Source organism: Sturnira hondurensis, unplaced genomic scaffold (genome assembly GCF_014824575.4).
Source record: "Sturnira hondurensis isolate 20B ecotype Veracruz unplaced genomic scaffold, ASM1482457v3 Scaffold0019428, whole genome shotgun sequence".
NCBI lineage: Eukaryota > Metazoa > Chordata > Mammalia > Chiroptera > Phyllostomidae > Sturnira > Sturnira hondurensis.
The window spans coordinates 406,949-427,504 of NW_028092059.1; the positions used below are offsets into that span (position 1 = coordinate 406,949).

Below are 20,556 nucleotides of genomic sequence, written 5' to 3' on the forward strand. Positions count from 1 at the left end.
ATCCTAGCAACATACTTTCAATGTGTGGAGACATAGTTTTATATTTTTACATACTAACTTAACAATTTTTAAGATTGTTTGTGGCTTCCTAACCAAAAAGGAAGACATCTTGTAAGTCTGTTTTCTGCCTCAATGAGGGATATCAGATGAAGACTTGAAGACTACAGACAGGTCCTGTGAATGCCATCTCAGAGCTGCAATGGTATATGAGAAGCAGGGTGATTTGTCTAGACATAGAGGAAGGCTCACATTGCAAAGATTTCGTTTGGCTAGAGTTCAATTCAAGTCAAAGGATCCAGAGACATGCAATATGACTAAGGTGCCGGAAAGATGCATCTGGGCAAATGGGGAATAAAATAATGCTTTACTTGCCTTTGTTATCCCACCCTGTCCTGTAACATCTAGAATCATAAAGAAGGGATAAATCACTTCAGCCATTTCAGATATATCATTTAATACCAAAAATAAAATTAAACACATTTTTAATAAATTGTATCAACTACTACATACACTTCCTTGCACCACAAACATTTAGGTAAGAAGTACAACTGTCTGTACAGGTGTGCATATAAGTAAGTACTCTACCTCTAATGTTTATCCATGAAGAGATTCAGAAATTTGTACTTTCCAAACTCAATTTCAGTTCTGTAAATCTGTTTAAAGGAAGTAATAACAATGAGCTAAAAGTCTGAATTAAAGTACTTTTGGTCATGGTGAAAATTTTGAAATAATCTTACAGTGGGCATTCTTTTAAATAATTCATATTGCATCCATATGGTGGTATATTCTACAGCTATGAAAACTTATGTTTTCAAAGGACAGTTGTGGAACGGGTATGCTTATGCCATAATGCAAAGTGGGAGGAATTAAAAACAAGCCACGAAACTTATTTGAAAAGGAGTGTGAAAGCAGGGACCTGGTCTGCTTGGGCAGAGATCTACCCCTGCTCAAGGTGGGGGCTCATTAAATAATTGTTAAATATGTGAAGGAATATATGGTATAAAAGAAAATCTGCCCAACTAGCAACAGCAACAGTGATCAACTCTAAGTAATAAAGTTTTCATTGTCTTCTTTTATAGTTTTGCTTTCTGTTCTTTATGTATCTCCTAATTTTTCACAATAAATAGATTCTTGTTTCCAAAATAAAATAAAATTATAAAAGTATGTCATTTTTGCAAAGGAGAAACAACATTGTTTATAGGAAATACACCTCACAAAGTGCCTGCTGTGCTGTATTTGTGAGCATTTGATTCTGCTCAAATTTGGAACTCTTAGGTCAGTTCATACCAATTTTCCCCTCCAAACTTCCCTTGTCCTAATGCGTGACTAGTAGATAGATGGGAAGAGACATAGATACAGATATACGGGGACTACAATGCATACTACTAGTTTCATTCATTTCACTTCATCCTCTGCATATATGAAGGTATGAATGACGCTTATATGAAGAGATATAAATCCAGAAACTGAAAACATAATTTATCTTTACCAGCTAGAATGTAAACATTTAGAATATAAAGTACTTGAATGATATTAAATTAGAATCTTTATTTTACACTAACCAGACCTCAGATTTGAAGCACAAATTTTAGTTTATTGCCTGAGTATGGTAGTTGAATTAGGGTTATTATTCACTCTACTTTCAATTTTTTTGTTAGATTTAATCCAAGAAACGAGTTTTTAAGGAAACTTTTACTGTAATTTTTATCTTGTTTAACATATGTGCGATTCTTCCTCTCCTTAACAAGAATAATTGGGAGAATGGGGAAAAACTGAAATGTTGTTGTTTTAGAGGAAACTTAAGAGAGGAACTAGAGTAGGATGGCCTTAGTCCGTTCTGTGTCACATTGTGATTCAGAGAAAGGGCCCCACCTGCTGAGGCAGAAGAGCTGGCATCTCCCAGGGGTACCGCTGCCACCCCAGTCAGAGCGGACTAGACACACAGAACACAGGGAAAACTCCAGATGTCAGCCCTGGGATGGAGGTCTCTTCTCAAAGTACACCTTAGCCTTTCTCATCTCCAAGTGTTTGGTGAGTCTGGGAGACTCAAGGTCACCTGTATAAATCTCGAACATATTGTTGAGATTTGACTTGTAATATAAGATGACTCTGGCTCACCTGTGAGGGAGTGAAGTTATGACATGGGATCTTTGTTTCTCTGAACTAGAGCTAACCCCAAGAGCATGGATACATATCATTTCTTCATTTGGCCTAAATGTTGTAAGAACATTGTAAAGGCTAAATGACTCTAGTTTTGATGCCATTATAAAAATTGCTTTTTCCTCTATTGTGAAAAGAAAGCAAACTAAAGTAATGGAATATGTCTACAAATGTAAGAACCTCAGTAAATTCATCAGAAAATAATTTAAACTGACAAAAAAATTAACAACTTTCCAGTGCCCATTTTCTTCAGCCTGACCTAGAGTACTATTGTCTGGAAAGAAAATTTTTATATTTCTAAAACTAATGATGCTATTTAATTCTGCTTTTGAGTTGAGGTGTCTTCTTTAGCACAGTACGTTAAACCAGTAATTCTTAACACCAGCTCCAACAGGACTGGAATTTCACCATTGAAAATGGGCTGTGCTTAGGTACACGTAAAATGCAAAGATGGTGTGGTACAGTGTATAGTACAAACTGGAATTGACTCACCATCTTCATTCTGCCAAGGATATATGTTGTTTGCTTGTCATCTTTTAAATACATTTGTTTTATAGTATAAGTTTGCCTTTACAAAAGTGGCCTCTTAAAGTTTTTAACTCTAGAAAAAAACTAAAAGTCTTCAATGAAAAACAGTTTCTGATTATAAAATCTCCTGCAAGGGCTTCATAGGAAAATACAAAACTTCACTGAGGGTTAGATATACCTTGTATTCTCAGGACACAAGAAACAGAGTTCCATCTATCCATTCATTCATTCATTCACGCATTCATTCAATATGTTGGATAGTGTTCTGTCCACTGAAGATAAAATTGTGAACAAAATAAATAACATCCAGCCCTGGCTGGTGTGGCTCAGTGGATTGAGTGCCAGCTTTCAAACCAAAGGGTCAGCGGTTCAATTCCCAGTCTACAGCACACACCTGGGTTATGGACCAGGATCCCAGTAGGGGGCATGGGAGAGGCAACCACACATTGACATTTCTCTCTTCTTTCTCCCTCCCTTCTCATCTCTAAAAATAAATAAATAAAATCTTTAAAAATAAAAAAAGAAATTAACTTTCATTCTCTAAAAATGTCCTATATGTAAGAGAATGCTGACCCTAAATCGTGGTCATGGATTGAAAAATAACTCAGACTGCACCTAACTAACCTTCTACTTTACAAAACATAAAGGTTAAACCAAAAAGTTATTGTATAATTTAAGGCTCAATGGCGGGGGGAAAGGCAGAAAACTGCACTTGAACAACAATACAAAAAGTTTTAAAAAATTAAAAAAAGTAATTTAATTTAAAAAGGCACCAGACTTCCGCCAAGTTGGAGGCATAGGTGGAAACACTGTGCCTTCTCCCACAACTAAGTTTGAATACAACAAAGGTTTGGAGAACAAAGACATGGCCAAAAAACAGACAATTGAATTATACGGAAGTCCGACCACAACTAATCGTTCCATGGGGACGGTAAGAGGGGCAGAGCCAGCAGCGGAGCGGGGTCAGGCAGGAAAGATCCCCCAACCTAGGCGCGCAAGTGGCCGGGACCCAGGGTGTGGGGCAGACTGACCGAGGTTGCACATTCATGCACAGTGAGACGGACCACGCAGGCCCCAGGGGGCAAGGGCTGATGGCGGTGGCACACTCACGTGTAGGGGGACGAAACGCGTGGACCCGGTGACGGTGGCAGCTGCCACACCTGTGGGGACAGCGGCAGGAGAAGGCAGGCGGGACGCCATCGCTCCTCTTTGGCCCCGCTCCCACATACAGCGTCACAACCCAGCGACTGAGTTGCCCTGCTCTGGTGAACACCTAGGGATCTGATCCTGCTATGTAACAGGCACAAACAGCCCGAAAGTTGGCGCAAGAAGAACTCAAAGTCCCAGAGCCGATAACTCTCAGCACCTGAGAAATTGCCAGCCTCTCAGAAGCACAATTCAAGACACTGTTTATCAGGATGCTCACAGAACTGGTTGATTATAGTCACAAATTAGAGGAACATATGAAGGCTAAACTAATTGAAATGAAGGGAGATGTCCAGGAAACCAATAGTGATGGAAAGGAAACTGGGACTCAAATCAATGGAATGGACCAGAAGGAAGAACGAAACATCCAACCAGAAAGGAATGAAGAAATGAGAATTCAAAAAAATGAGGAGAGGCTTAGGAACCTCCAGGACATCTTTAAACGTTCCAACATCCGGATTATAGGGGTACCAGAAGGGGGAAAGAAACAGCCACGAGTGGAAAACTTATTTGAACAAATAATAAAGGAGAACTTCCCCAGTCTGGCAAAGGAAATAGACTTCCAGGAAATCCAGGAAGCTCAGAGAGTCCCAAAGAAGTTGGACCCAAGAAGGAACACACCAAGGCACATCATAATTACATTAGCCAAGACTAAAATGAAGGAGAGAATCCTAGAAGCAGCAAGGGATAAGGGGACAGTCACCTACAAAGGAGTACCCATCAGACTGTCAGCGGATTTCTCAAAAGAGACCTTACAGGCAAGAAGGGGCTGGAAAGAAGTATTCCAAGTCATGAAATCCAAAGACCTACAGCCAAGATTGCTTTATCCAGCAAAACTTTCATTTAGAATGGAAGGACAGATAAAGTGCTTCTCAGATAAGGTCAAGTTCAAGGAGTTCATCATCACCAAGCCCTTATTATATGAAATGCTAAAGGGACTTATATAAGAAAAAGAAGATGAAAAATATGAACAGTGAAAGGACAGCAATCTCACAGTTATTAACAACCACACCCAAAACAAAAGCAAACCTAGAGGACAGCTAGATCAGGAGTGGAACCATAGAAATGAAGAACACATGGAGGGTTAGAAACAGGGGAGTGGGAGGAGGAGAAGGGGGGAGAAGGTACAGAAAATAGCATAGACAGTAGGTAGAAAATAGATAAGGGGGAGGGCAAGAATAGTGGGGGAAATATAGAATCTAAAGAACTTGAGACACGTGGTTATAAACTGGGGGGGGGAGTGGTGGGGGAGGGAGTGTGCAGGTAGAGGGGAATGAAGGGGGGAATAGAACAACTGTAATGGTATAATCAATAAAATATATTTTAAAAAATAAAATAAAATAAAAATAAAAAGGCACCAAAAAAAGCAAGACCACTACTAGGAAGAAGGATGAAAAGCTAGATGAATAGATAAACAAGCAACTTAAGAGAGAGAGAGAGAGAGAGAGAGATATCAAGAAATGGACTTACACAATGGCGCAGGCTGGCTAAGCAAGTCTGAAGTCCATACGGACAGTCAGGGAAGCTCAGGCACAGACTGGAAGTCCCCAGGCAGGGGCTAATTGGAGTCTGTGACTTCAGGAAGGGCATAAACCCCCTTGTTTGTTTGTTCGTTTGTTTGTTCTTGTTTTTTGTTTTGTTTTATTTATTTATTTAATTATTTTTCAAATACAGTTTTCTGTCCATTACTCCCATCCCATCCCACCTCCAAAGAGCTCACCTGATAGACTAGATTTCACCTGATTTAATCTCTTCTTATTAACTTAGAGTCAACTGATTGGAGACTTTAATTTTCTCATAACATTTCTTTAAAGCAGCACTTAGAATGGTGTGTGAGTGAGTAGCTAGGATCTATAGGTTAGCCTAGAAAGTATGACATATAAAAAGGTCTTTATAGGTCATTACATTCACTTGCCCAATGTCACACAGTTGTCAAGTGGTTGGGCAAATTCAGAATTAGCTCCCCTACTCCCCAGTTCATTCTGTGGTGGGTGGCTCTGATAGGTACCTACACACTTCAGTGGTCTATCCATGAAGACATCTCTCTTCAACAGTAAAATTTATCTTTCAACCATGTTTCACCCTATTTCTAAAAAGTGGTATTATTAGCCCTTGCTGGTGTGGCTCAATGGATTGAACACTGGCCTGTGAACCAGAAGGTCAGCAGTTTGGTTCCCAGTCAGGGCACATGCCTGGGTGCTGGACCAGGTCCCCAGTAGGGGGAGCAGGAGAGGCAACCACACATTGATGTTTCTCTCCCTCTCTTTCTCCCTCCCTTCCCCTCTGTCTAAAAATAAATAAAATCTTTTTAAAAAACGTATTCTTAAGTGACATCTATTTGTTGGAGTATCTATACTTTTGATTATATTTTAACAAAACCACTCATTTAGCTTTGATTTGATGAGGGTGACGGTGGTCAAGACCAGCCTTCCTAGAACTTGCAGATTCTTAAAATTATAGGCTATTTTCCTATGAAAATAAGTAAAATAAGCTCTTTCATTTTATTAAATTGTGTTCCTGATTTGGATAAAGTTGTACCTGGCTTGATGGTTCTTGTCTCACACCGGCCAGGGACAAAGTAACTCCTTGTTTTTAGCAGGTTGGCTTGTGGTCTGTGCCCATGCCTGGCTCATGCCTTGGACACATGGATAATAATAATAATTTATTAAATTGATGGTAGGGGAATAAAAGTCAATGATAATTTATTTAAGTATGTTTATCTAAATGGTAACTTTGTAAGTTAGACATAATTTAATAGAAATTAAGTATAGGCTGAAATTGTGTATTTTTATGGAAAATGGGGTTCCAAGCATGAGTTAACAGAAGGAATTGGATTAGTGATTGAGGACATACAGCAACATAACCTAAAATGAATTTTTATTAATGTGCCAAACAAAAAAGTAAAATTAAATAAATAACCCTCCCTATATTCACGTAAATTAGGAAGCTATGCTTAGTCTTGCCAAGCAAGTAATTTCCATTCAAATATAAATAACAAAAATTTTTATTGCAGTGTCTCATCAAGACAACTTCTGATGTAGTGAAAATGATGTAATTAAGGCTAGTTTTGCTTCTTGCTACTAGTGGTCAAACATCTCAAGAAGTGTATGTTGGAGGACTGGGGCTTTTCTAGAGATTTTCATGAAAGGCTGTGGATTCGTGATTCCTTTTACTTCTTAATTCTTTTCCTTTATCTTAGGTAACATGATATCAAATTCCTGTTGGCTTACTTTCGATTTCTACATCAACTTAAAGGCTTTTATTGAGTGATTTTTCTTATCTTGTAAGAAAATTCTGTTCACCTGCTAGAAAATAGTGATATCATTTTTTTTCAATCAAGCATTCATTAAAACAAGTTTTACTTTGGAAACTTTTAAAAAACCTTTCTTTTAAAATAGTTCCTGAGGTTAATGAATGTGTTTTAGCATTAAAATGTTCCCCCATCATTTCCTCAAACAGTTCTATTATCCATCCCATTTAACCTATTGCTATTTTATTTTCCTCTTCTGTATTTTCCCCCACCCTAACCTCCTATTTTTGTTCTTTGGCTTTCCATTAATACTGTTTAACACAATCCCATGAGCACTAACAAGAAATCCAAGGTGGACAAAGGCATAGGGCAAGGGAGGCAGGAAAGAGAGAGGGAACAGTGGGCATTGCTGCCAGTCTTCAACCAGCTTCTGCAGCTGGCTCTCATTTCCAGAGCTGAAACAAATTCTACAGTATTTGCTAAGGTGGCCAGAGAAATCAGAAATGATGCAAGGGTAATAAGATGACTACACTCCATGAATCATGGATTATCACTATAATCTTTACCTTTAATGTTATGAATATGGGCTATTACAAGTAAACAAAATCTAGACACTCAAGGTCTCTGTTGTGTCAATATCTATGTTTTTAGGGTATGACTGACAGTATTTTAGAAAGCTTATCTACTCCGTTTTTTTTAGCAGAAAGCTAATGCTTTATTTTTCCCCAGTTTAAAAATCTAAGTGCTGATACATACAAAAAAAGAATTAAATGTTTGAAAATATAATTACATTTTAGACGCTGTTCATGTGGGAAAAAGTATAAATATGTTTTCCTTTTCGCACTACTTTTTGACACCTCAGCACATAAAAATTAACCGAGAGCCACCTTTTGTTATATTAGCAACAATGTCATTCTTAATTAGATTCACGAGCTCCATCTGTGCTTAGGTGCGACACTGCACCTCGTCTCTCTAGTTCTCCCATGAAGAGAACAGGAAAATCCCTCACACACCTCAGATACATTCTTTGGGTCTCTTTGAACAGACACCCCATGTCTGCCAATCGACAAATGATTTCCTTGAATAGCTATGACTTAATATGAAAACTAAATTCTCTATTTCTCTTCCTTCCATAACGTTTTTTTTTTGTAGTTGTCACTGCTTTCTCCATGGTTTGCCTTTGCTACACTCGCAGGGGAAAGGTGGGGGGCAGGGGATTGCTGGGGGATGATACAGTTATTTCAGAATAAAACTTTTATTTTGATTCACTATTGTATTTTCAGTTTGTCTGGTTCCCCACTTCCATATAGGAGGACAAGTTATTTGGGCCAAACAATACAGTGCAGTTTGGAAACAATGCCTTCTATGGGCACAATCTTATTCTTTCCATATCCACTTTTTAAAAATTGTGAAAATCAAGCCAACTTTTTTTTCAAAACAATGCAGTTTCTCAAGACTCGTGGAAAAGACAGCTTGGGTTGAATTTTTTTCAATTTAAGCATATGATAAAAAAGAGTGGGTTGTGTAAAGCCAGCATATATATGTGTCCAAACAGCCATGCGGTGTGTTTTGACTATTAATGGAAGAGAGCATTTTGCTTGATGGACATTGTCTTTTCGCTTAGTTCTTGAAACTCCTGACTCCTAGGCCCATACTCATAAATCAAGCATATTCAGGCACAAAGCAGACAATTGAGGGGAGCCATTCACCAGGTAATTCCATCGTCTCTTTTGTGTGCACATTTGCAAATATAAGTGGTGTGCATCTGTGCACACTCCCTCGAGGGGCTTGTCTATCCTCACATCATCTTTAGACATCCCAGAAGTTTCTTTGTAAGATTCTCTTTCTGTGATGCCAGATGGTTGATGCCACCCTACAAAACCGTAGTTTGAGAAAGGAGAACCAGTTTAGCAGGTAGATGCAACAGCCCCCATTACCGTTATTGTCACATCTTCCAAGTAATGGCAAAGTGTATTTCTTATCACATGTTCACTCCAAACACAGAAATAAGTCAAATTGGCATGGTTTCCCTTTGACACCAAGAATTCAGCACAGCTGCTCCCTAGCACACATTAAAAGGGAAAATAAAAGATAATAACATCTTTAATTTCTCATGTTTCTCAGCATCTCTCTTAGAAAAATAGCTTTGTGATATATGGCTCAGTGGCCTGAAAATACCTACTTTTTAAAAACACTTTTAGACACTGTTTTTCTTCATATTACAATATGGGAGCAGGAAGATTTTTAGTAAAACATAAAGACTTGGGATCTAAGGAACAGAATCTGAAAACTTGATATAATGCCTAGTCATGCTATTCAATTATTCCGTGATTTTTTTCAGTCTTTATTTAATCACTACTCTATACCCATTCATTTACCTTGTCTGAGAAAAATGTTAGAAGCTGTATGGATGAAAATATTAAGTAAAAACGAATATTTTAAATGCTTGTTAGAGTTTCATTTTTTCTCTCATAAAATTAAAATGCATTTATCAGATAAGTCATAGTAGTTGGCTTTGGATTATATAATCTCCAGAGAAATATACATATATACAGTAAATTATGTTAACATAACAAAATAGGCTTTTCCTACCAGATTCAAGACCTTAAAATAAACCCAGGTGTCCAAAACTACTGTTTTCCTCCATGGGAAGGAAGGGTTGGGTAGAAACTTCTTTGAAACTGCTTTCAGATCATAGCAGGAACATACGACATAATTCAAGTCATTAGTTTTCTCCACTTAGGCTCACAGGTCTTATAGACACAACTATTTTACAAGAACAAGATTTTCATGGAAAATATGACTTATATAGTCATTTTATTGAGTCTTTATTGCTAATGCACATGGGGTTCAAAACCATAATGACAATATTGAGCACTTAAGTCATTAGGCTGTCATATTACAGCAAAATTATTTGTACTATATAATCATTGTTTCCTTTTTTATATTACACAGATCTAAGTTCAGTTCGTCTATCTTTGCCATTACAGGACTACTTTGTTGTTGTAAATACCTATTTTTTGGATGATTTGAGTATGTTTATTGTAGTTCAAGTTCATGTTTATTAGACCTTTGCTTCTGTAAAGCTGGGAAACAAGATGGAGAGAAGTTTGCCGTCTGCTTCATGGTGCCTTGTTTGATTATGTATTGCTTCACAGTGTTGATTGCTGTATAGTTTATGTTTTAAGTATTTGTATATACACCGAAAGCTTCAAGGTCGATGAGAGCCAGTTCCTTTTTCTTTCTTCTAGCAAACATTCCCATCACACTCATCACACTTAAAGCACACCCTTGTCTTTAAAATCAAAGTGGAATTCTGTTTGTATTCAACTTTATCCTTTAAGGAAATCTCCTTTACATTTCCTTTAAGGACTTTAAAGATGAACACATTTACATGGTCTCTGGTGATTATGTGTAATAAGAACAGAGTCATTTAGGAAGAAAAATAAAACCAAACCTGAAAACTTCAGCTGAAATCATTTGTGAGCATCAGGTGAACATGGCTTTGGCTTTGACAACTGGTTCCAGAGTTTCATAAACCTTTTGTAGAAATGGGTATTAGTTATTACTCTTCTAGTAATCAAACTGCTTTCTCATAATTTGCTTTGCTTATATTCCATGTCTTAATGGATTGTATATTTTATTGTTAAATTCTAGGGATTATGGTACAATATTGCTCACCTGGCCAATAGAATTGCTATTGGTTTCTTCGTGTGTGTGTGTGTGTGTGTGTGTGTGATACAGAAGTTGGGCGAGGCACACACTACCAAGCCTGCATAGTTTTTGGCTGAGACTATTGTGAATTGATTCCCATACTGGGAGATGGTGTTTAAGTAAAATCAGTAGTATATTCAAATCAGTGTATGGTTACTCAGCTAACTATATGGCGATTAAGAGCAAAACCAAACTTTGAGTTAAACAAAACTTATTTATTCTGTAGTCTGGTCTAAACTACGTCTAAGCTCGTGCCTCTAGCTTCTCTCCCCAGACCAAAACCATGATTTTTTGAATACATTGTAAACCAGACTGTGCTCATCCAGTCTTTCCTGTATTAAAATAGATAATCTGAAATTGGCCCTTTGTGAGAAGCTATTATTTTTACTTTGCCATGAGTTTTCAAAACTAAAATCTTGGAGGGGGTAGGTTAAATAAAACTAGTATAACTGTCCTAACCCCAGAGAGCACAAATTATATACTCGAAACAGCCATTACCACCGAGAAGCTATGGTTTACCCATTCGCTTTTCCCAGGTGTATTTTAAGGACTGGGTATAAATGCAGTTATGGAGAGATGACTAGCAGGTGTTGAATGTCACAGGTAGCCCACTATAACAGAGCAGCGCTTGAAAACCAGCATACTAAAATTCAAAAGCCTAACTCTTGCAGATAAAAGAATAAAGTGTAACTTGTCTAACCTGTTCTACCAACTTGAGGTACAGTTAGCATCATCTTGCTTTTTTCTCCTAATTGACATCTTTTTCCATGAATCACTCTGGCTCCGCACACACATGGCCCCACTCAGATACTAACATAAAGCCAGGTGGAGAAAGAACTGGAAATACAAATCAATTCAGAAATAGTCTCGGGCTTTGCTGGCTCTGATTCCTGTCACATGCACATGGCTTTGCAATTGAAAGCTATTTCACCTGACACCTCTTGGCCCACTGTTGTGGTAGAGCCCTAGCAACTGTAGCACCGCCCATGCGTGGGCTCCTGGGGGTTGTCTTTGCGCTGGCACATGCTGTGTTCAGTCGGGACACCTAGCGGCCTGCTTTAGAACTGCACTGTCCGATGTGAATGCCCTTAGACATGTGCGACAACTGGGCATTTGAAATGTGGGCAGTTTGAACTGAGATTTGCTTGCTGTGTGACATACATACTAAATTTCAAAGACTTGACAGAAAAATAATATAAAATATCTCATTTATAAATTTTATATTGGTTATGTGGATAAGTGACAATACTTAGGATAAATTGAGTTAAACAAACATTACTAAAATATTGTCTATTATTCTTTTTAGTGTGACTACTAAAATATTTATAAGTACATATATGAACAGTGCTGGATTAGGGGGTCTGTGATCTAAGACACCTGCTAGGCCAGAGTTAGCCTCTACAGAATATTCTCTCTCTCTCTCTCTCTCTTTCTCTCTCTCCCCCCTTAGCTGAAAAAAAGAATAGTGTTTTCAACCTTATTGTCTCATTCTTATAATCATTTGCCATGAAAGTCTCCAAGCTCTGTGATTATCTTCCTTCATCTCTCATCCACCACCCTGTATAATTTTAACATAGCCTTAGATATATAAGCCTTTTTAAAAGATATTTAGTGTTGCCCTGGCTGGCATGGCTTAGTGGATTGAGTGATGGACTGCAAACCAAAGGGTTGCCAGTTCGATTCCCAGCCAGGGTACATGCTTAAAAACTGTTCCCAGTAGGGGGCATGAGAGGCAACCACGCATTACTGTTTTTCTTTTTCCCTCTCTTCCTCCTCCTCTAAAAATAAATAAATAAAATCTTTAAAATATATATTTAATGTTGATTTTATATAAATTTCCTCTTTCTTTAATAAGATAGAAAAATAACAATGTAATATGTACCCATATCTTTGAATAGGTAAGTAAGAAAGGAACAGTTGTATCATTCTTCTAGGTCTAGATGTTCCTGGTTTGAAGAAGACAGCCTGAGAGCCTGGATCTGTATCTCTTCTCAGACCTGTTTTGGGTAGAAAATCAGACTGCCATTCAATGGTAATAAGCAATTATAATTGTCTTTCTTCATAAAAAGGGGAAAGTTTATTTTTTTAGCACATAGGGTTTTATCTATAAATATTAAAGATGTAAAAAGAGGAGTAAGAGCTTTTGTTTTTCTAAAAACGAGTTCTAAGTATTATTATATTTATTAAACAAACATCTACTGAACACTTATCATTTGCCCAATACTGTTCTAGGTACAGGGACCAAAGTCTCTAAAAAATAAATAAAATAAAATAGAATTAAATACAGGCAAAAATCCTCCTTTCATGGAGCTAACACTCCAGTGGGGAAAAGGAGATGCTAAAAAAGGAAATAAAGTATACATTAGCAAGATAATTAAGTGTAAAAACATTTTTAAAAATAAGGAAAAGATATAGAGAGCATCTAAATGAGGAAATCTTGCAATTTTAAATAGAGGAGAACCTTCATAAATGACATTTGAGGGAAGACTGGAGGAAGTAAGGAAAGTAGCTATCTGGCTATCTAAAGAATGAATACTTGGGTCAGCTTGTGCAAAGGCCCTGAGGCAGGATATGCTCGAGAGAGACAGTAAGAAGACCAATGTGCTCAAAGTAGAATTAGTGACTAATGATAAGTATATACAATTATTTCCATCTGAAAGTATGGAAGCTTATTAGTGAGAAACTCATTCTGAGAAGATTTTTTTTAAATCTCCTGTTAGAGCTAACTTTGCTTGAAAGTGGTGATATAACCCTATGACCTCAAGCAGTAAAATGAAATGTCTTCTGCCTAATAACCTATTGCCTCATACCCCCATGCTCATAATTTAGCTCCTCAGATCTTTATATTCTCCCTGTACTAACATCCATCCCATCTATGACTAATGGACTGTTAAGGATCTTTTTAAGATCTTATTATGTGAAATATGGTTTATCTATTATTAGTAAAGTACATATCTATGTGCTCTAAGGTTGTATGGCATGGGAAGTACTTCTGAAAAAATTCTGATAAGAATTATCCTTATATAAAGGAATATTCCTGGCATATTTATCAAAGCAGAACTACTGCTATTTGGATGCACATAAGACTTAAATCTTACATGAAGGTATAAGACAAAATTTTTTATATTGGTTATTTTAAAAGTATTGTAATTAGCAGAAGTTCTAGTAGTCACCCATACCATGCATTCACCTGCCAGAATTATACTGACAGTAAACGTATTGCCAACATTGTTACAATTACTAAGCATTCCTAAAATTGGAGAATTTAAAAAACGATGTATTGAAAGTGCAAGAAAATTTACTCTGTCTCAAGGAGCGATTTATACAGCTATTTCTGTCACATGGACATAGCTCTTTACCAACAGCTATTTTAATATGTTTCATTTGATTTGTCTATGCTCGTTCCAAATTTCTGATATTATCCTATCCATTTTCTGTTTTGACACAAAAGTATTGTGACTTCTAATTGTTAGCTCCCAAAGCCCAAGGGCCATTTTTATTTAATTCACTTTATATAGAGTCTAGTGTAAGCTGTAACTTACAATAATGATGGTTATGATGATAGAAATGAGGAAGAAAGATAGGAAGAGGTTAAAGATAATAATTTACTTGTGTGCATACAAAGCAATGTGATCTTTTACATCAAAGTATTTAGCCCTTAAAACATCACAATTGAGGTATCTGTATTCCTGTTATACAGATGAGCTCATCGAAATTCAGTGAAGCTAAGGTTCACATTTTCAAGCAGTAGATCTGAGACTCAAGATCGGATTTCTTAACACAATAGCATGTGTGCTTTCCACCATGCATCTTGCTCAGACGCTATTCAATCATCACCCATTTTATACTGATCACCAACCACCTATCAGTCTTGATGAGAGTGTAGAGAATGCTGTTAAATTTCAAACTATAAGGTGAAGGTCCACCTCATGCCACCCTCCTCTTTCACTTCAGCATATTTTCCAAAATCAGTTTATTTCATGGGACTCAATATTTTTGTCAAACTGTTAACACACCCTGAGCACACGTCTCAGATGGTCATTCCCTCACAATGGAGCAGTTATGTTCAGTTTTCCTTTGCAAGGGCCCACCATGAGTCCCTGCTCCGCTCCGTCTTCCTCTGCTTTCCTTAGCCATTATGTAAATTAGCACCTCTGGGGTGTCAGGGGTGTTTTTGGACTGAAGTCCACGGGTGTTGTTGTCGTCGTCGTTGTTGTTGTTTTTAATTTTTTTCCTCTCAAGCCATAGAGTCTGAATAGCTAAACTTACTTTCTGGTGACTAATTTAAAGGAATATTTCCTGATGGAAATTTCCTAACTAAAATGCTTGAGGAAAATAGGAAGATGCTAGATCCTGCCAACATATTTTTCTTTTTTGTTGGTTGCGCTTTGACAGTTTGAAGGATTAAGGGATAACAATGAGAGTAGTTCTTATTATTACCTAAGTTTTACCATGTCCTTTGCACCATTCACAGTGTCCCTGTTGGAATAGATGCTGATGACTACATCTGTTGTGTTATTTAAAGTGGATCTTTAAGTCAAAATGAGGACGTGTATGCATCGTCTCATTTTGAGCTTGCTTAGTATTTCCAAACATATTTTAGAAATAAATCCCAAATGCTTTTTTGCTAAGTGCATTTCCCTTTCAATTTTAAACCTATGTGTATTTTAAAGGTCACTTAATCCATGCATTTCCAGTGCCTCCGGTCTTAAATCATCACTGTGTTATTTTATGTAAGAGGTACTTAATGTCTCGAGAAGATTTTAGAGACCTTTAAAACCCCAAAACATTTTCTTGCAAGACCAGAAGTCCTATTTTGTCAAGGGTAAACAAGCTTGGAGAAAATCAAGTTCTCAGCTTGTTCAATAATCCTGAAGTTCAAATTTCAGAGAGGTTGGAACTTGGCGACATGCACTCTCCCATTCATAGCTCAGTCCTCTCTCTTTCCTAGTTTAGGCCAAAACACATGGGAAGGATATCCAGACAAACCTTCTCCTCAGTGGCATCTGTGTCTGGAGGAGCGTCCTGACAATCACCACCAGGATCCTCTCCCCCAGGACAAGGGGAGGCTCAGAGCCCCAGATGTAATAATCTGTTACAGACTTCAGGTTACCAAAAGCGAAAGAAAAGCAAAGCACTTAGCATTGCTACATGTAAAAAAGGAAGGCTACTGTAATTTCCCCCCTAGGGGCATGTACTTTTTATATTATTATGCATACTTATGCATAGTTCTGTAAATATACATGTAAATGTATTTCCATATTTAATTCAAAATTGTCTAATTCTAAATATGTAGAATAAAAGAGCATTAATTGATGGCATGACTGTGTTTAGAGGCAAATCTAAAACTTTTGGTCACAGAAAGAATTGAGCCAGTGGTGTGTGCCTAAAGCAACAGAACTGGCTTCTCTGGAACATTCTTCTGGATTTAGGAGCTGTTTTTCTAAAGACATGAAACCTGGGATTAGAGACACATAAAGACGTACTAAGAAAAGCCGAGAAATGGTGGCTGAGAAATTTGTACTGAATATTTACCCTGCTTCTTAATATGCGGCCTGAGGCAAGTGATGTAAGCAATTTGAGTATCTTTTTTTGTTAGCTCAGAAATTAGGAGCATTTACTCTATGTTCCTTCAAGTTCACTGTAGATTTAATATTTCATGTGTCTGCCACTCTAACGTGAACTGTGCCCACGGATGGGGTTATCTGATGGTCAGAGACAAGAAAAAGCTTGGCAACTTAATTACAATGAACTCATTTAGGGAAGAAAATAAGATACTTGGGATAATAATCAGTTTGGGTCAGAAAATAAATCTCCCATCACTATTTGTTGATGGAAGAAAGAGTTAATCTGAAGGTGTGACTGGAAGGCAGAAAGCTGTTTCATTTGTCACAGATGTGGTGACCACTATCTCAGTAAAGACTCCAGGTAGATTCAAAATGGACAATGAATACAACAGCCTATCTGCTGACCCCACGCATCTGAGTAATGTGGGGTTTCCTGGTCTTTTCATAGTTTTTCCCTTCTTTAGAAATGTATGTTATGACATGATTATTACGGTGGAGCCAAGTATTCACCAGGCTCCAGCTAGATCTTTGTTTAGGGAGCATAAGCTCACTGCCAGCTGCAAACTGCAGCTGTCTGTCAGCATTTGTGAGGACAAACCGCTCCACTGTGTCTTGATCACTTAGCCATAGACTACATACTATGTCCTCGTATCTGTTCCACGGACCCTTTACATTTTCAATACACTTCCTGTGGGAGGCAGGAGGATCTCAGTGTTTTGCATGTATGTTTTGGAGTGAATAGCTTCAAGCTTATGTCAAACTGAGGCCTCTAATAGAGGATTCCATCCCAATAAAACTACTTTGCGAGAGGCCAACTGACTCTGGCCTGACATTTCTTGATTGCCAGTGTCCTGAAAAAGGAATGGGAGGCTGCTGCTCTGACAACCCACTGTTCTTCAGGACAGAGTGACCCCTGCAGAGAGTGCCAAGAGAATGGGCTTAAGGCCAAGTGCCTGTCTCAGTGCTAGGGAATGTGGGGGTGAGAAGGCCAAGGCCAGGGGCAAAGCCAGAGGAAGAGTGCAGCCAGGGTGCTGAGTGCAGCCATTCTCCCGGGCTAAAGCACGGAGCAGGGGGCAAGACTCAATGGAATCCTTATCTTGGGAGAAATGCTAGTCTCAAGCTTTCCAGTAGATTTGGAATTCTGTGCTTAGGAAGGGGTTTAGAAGAGTAACACATTTTGCTCATGTAGCATTTGCCAGCCTTCAGAGAAATATTTTTTCTTTAAATTTCCAGGCATGCTTAGAATGGGAAAGAAACCGGCACCACCACGCCAGATTTAATTAGAGCATTTGTAAAGTTAACCAAGGTCTCCCCTGTTTTTTTTTTTTTACCAGCGTGACTCATGTAAGCTATACAGATTGTTTTAGAAAAGGGCAGCAGTTTTAGGAATACCCTGAGAATTTAGGAGCACCCCACTCTCCCCAGGCATTTGCATACAGTAAACTGTGAGTTTCTTGAAGAGTGAAAACTAGGACTGAAGTTTCTGTGGGCCCTGAAAAGCTCTTAGTGCATTGCAGGGAGCATGATCTATGATCAGGCAGTACTTACGGAAGTTATGCTTTTAGGTTGTGTTTAATAATAGTATTTTCAAATAAAAATAAATAAATCTGGAATTCCTCCCACTCATGAGGGTATTATGAGAACTGCTTTTTGTTGTATAAGAGTATTTTTTTCAGTAAGAAATGTGCTCTCGGGAAGAAAGGCACACTGCAAATTCATGCGAAAACTGAACAATATGTAGCATACAGATGGCCAAAGCTTGCCTGAATCAGTCACCAGAGAAAGCATTCTGAAGTTTGGGAAAAGTCACATCGAGGGTGTGTGTGTGTGTGTGTGTGTATAACTGTGTATGTTTGTGGGGAGGGGAGCAGCGACCCAATGTAAACACTTTCTTTCCCACAACTTAAACATACACAAAGTACTTAAAATACTTTCTTTCTGGGGTGGAAACCATTAGTGTCACAGGGTCATTAAACAATAGCAAAACTCTGTTAGTCCGTGATCTTTCCATATTCAGAAGGATAGTAAAAATAAAAACAAGTCTCTGCAAGGGATCAATATTGCCCAAAGAAAGAGCAACTTCAGTACGAGAGTATTTGGACTGCTGGATTGCTAAGTGCCTTCAATTCTCTCCGCATTGCAGTTCTCTGCTTCCTTCATTGTGAAGCCTTTTTGCTGGATGTGTTACATGCGATGAGCTTGGGTGTTATAATAAACAGAGAGGAGGGCTGCAATAATGTATTTCAGTTAGGAAGAAGCACTTGAAAGAAATTGGTTTTGCTATACACATGATGTGAGCCGATCAATAGTGGTTTAGTCTGACAAGCACTGTCAATATCCATTGTCACAGTTCAGAAAGTCTTTAATGGATAGTTCTTCAAAACCCAATGATTTCAACACATGTTCAAAGTCTTGAAATACACTCTACCTGGCAGAAATTAATCACACATAAACACTTGGGAGTGTATACAAGTATTTGTTTTAACTGAAAGCCAAATATTAGTCCATTAAAATTTTTAACATATTAATATATTTATATGTATTTAACTTTATATAAATAAATAGGTATTTAAATTTATGCAACAACTAAGAGCATAATCTAACAATAGCAGATACATTGGAAATACCCAGTAAATATTGAGAAAATGAGAGGCGCTGTTAGGGAGGGTTACAGCCCCGACCGTGACACAAGAGGGTGGCCACCAAACCATCACAATCCATAACACTTGTTACCTTTCAGTGAATGCTTATGATTCACTAGATTCTGTGCTGGGTGTTTTGCACATATTGGGCATTTAATTTACACAACAATCTTTGATGTGGATAATGTCAGCCCCATTTAACCAGTTAGAAAATAGAGACACAAAGAATTTACATTTCTTAAATAAGATTCTACCACTGATAATGACAGACTTGAAGTTCAAAATCCAAAACCTATAGCATTCAAAAGAGAGATTGAATGCATGAGAGAAAAAGGAACACACATATTTTGAACGGAACAGCATTATTGGAAGTAGGCCATATATTAGTGATTCTTACTAACCTTTCCCCTAAATGGAGATTCCGAGCTCTTATTCCTATGAAGTAACCAGAGTGAAACAAGCAAACTCTGTGATTGGGCACAGAGAAGAATGTGATGTCCTAGTTCGGCTGAGATAAGAGGTAAGGGTTTTGTAAACATGAGTGTATGTGCTTACACTGTTGTGGGCTAAGTATACATCTGTCTGTCTTTGAAAAAGATAGTGTGATGGCAGGGGTCAGGAAGGAGGACTAAGACATTGAGAGGTCCGGCTAAGGCACTAGGCATTTTTGCCTAAAAGAAAGCCCCAATCCCCACCCTACTTCTCTCCTTCTATATGCACACTCATCTTGCCAAGTACAACCCGGAGCATGGTGAGTGGTTCTTCTATTTGCTTTCTGACCAGTAACAGGAGAATTCAATTTGTGCTCATGGTGGTTATGGCTGTGTGAGACCCAGATGCCTTCTTCAGTTCTTCTGACTGGCACTCTGGAGGGTGCTCAGTCATTAATTCTATTGCTATCCTATGATTCACTAATTTCACCGAAGGCAGCTCATTTTCTCTTTTAAGTCTACAGCGACAGATTTAACGTTATTTCAGTCAATCGTTCAGGTAAATCGTTCAGATGATTTAAGCCCTTAGGTTGAAAGTGCTGGACTACGGAGCAGACTCTGCAAGTCCTTAGAACTTTGACAGCATTGCCAAACAGATGGGGAGGGAGGCGATGAGACGGGTTTGGAGTTCCCATGGGCTCCAAATCTGACAGCATGCGTTTGATTCGGGCGGCCACTTATTTGCTACACAGCTTAATTTTTCTGATGCTTAGATTTTAATCTGTAGAATGGACAGCAATAAGAGAATTTACCACATTGAATGATTATGAGGGATTACATGAGAGACCTGTGATATATACTCTTCTGACCTAGTTCAAATCTGATGTCTAAAAATTAAAGATACCTGTAGCATATTGATGATTATACATAAGGCCAGGAATTCAGGGATTACAGAAAATGATTCAAAGTTGTCGTACATTACTCCTCTGAATACCCACTTAGAACACAGTATCTGTGCACATGTTTTTACAAAAGTGCAATCAAATGGACACATACAC

At 38.0% G+C, this 20,556-nt stretch overlaps 1 protein-coding gene and 1 non-coding gene across 3 annotated transcripts in view; both read left to right on the forward strand.

Annotated features, from left to right (window-relative positions):
* The window catches only part of ARHGAP15 (Rho GTPase activating protein 15), a 630,630-nt gene that overhangs the window by 335,320 nt on the left and 274,754 nt on the right, over window positions 1–20,556 (forward strand). The window lies entirely within an intron of this gene.
* Window positions 6,407–6,542, forward strand: LOC118974468 (small nucleolar RNA SNORA48). The gene has a single exon (XR_005063914.1). It is a non-coding gene; the product is annotated as a small nucleolar RNA SNORA48 (small nucleolar RNA).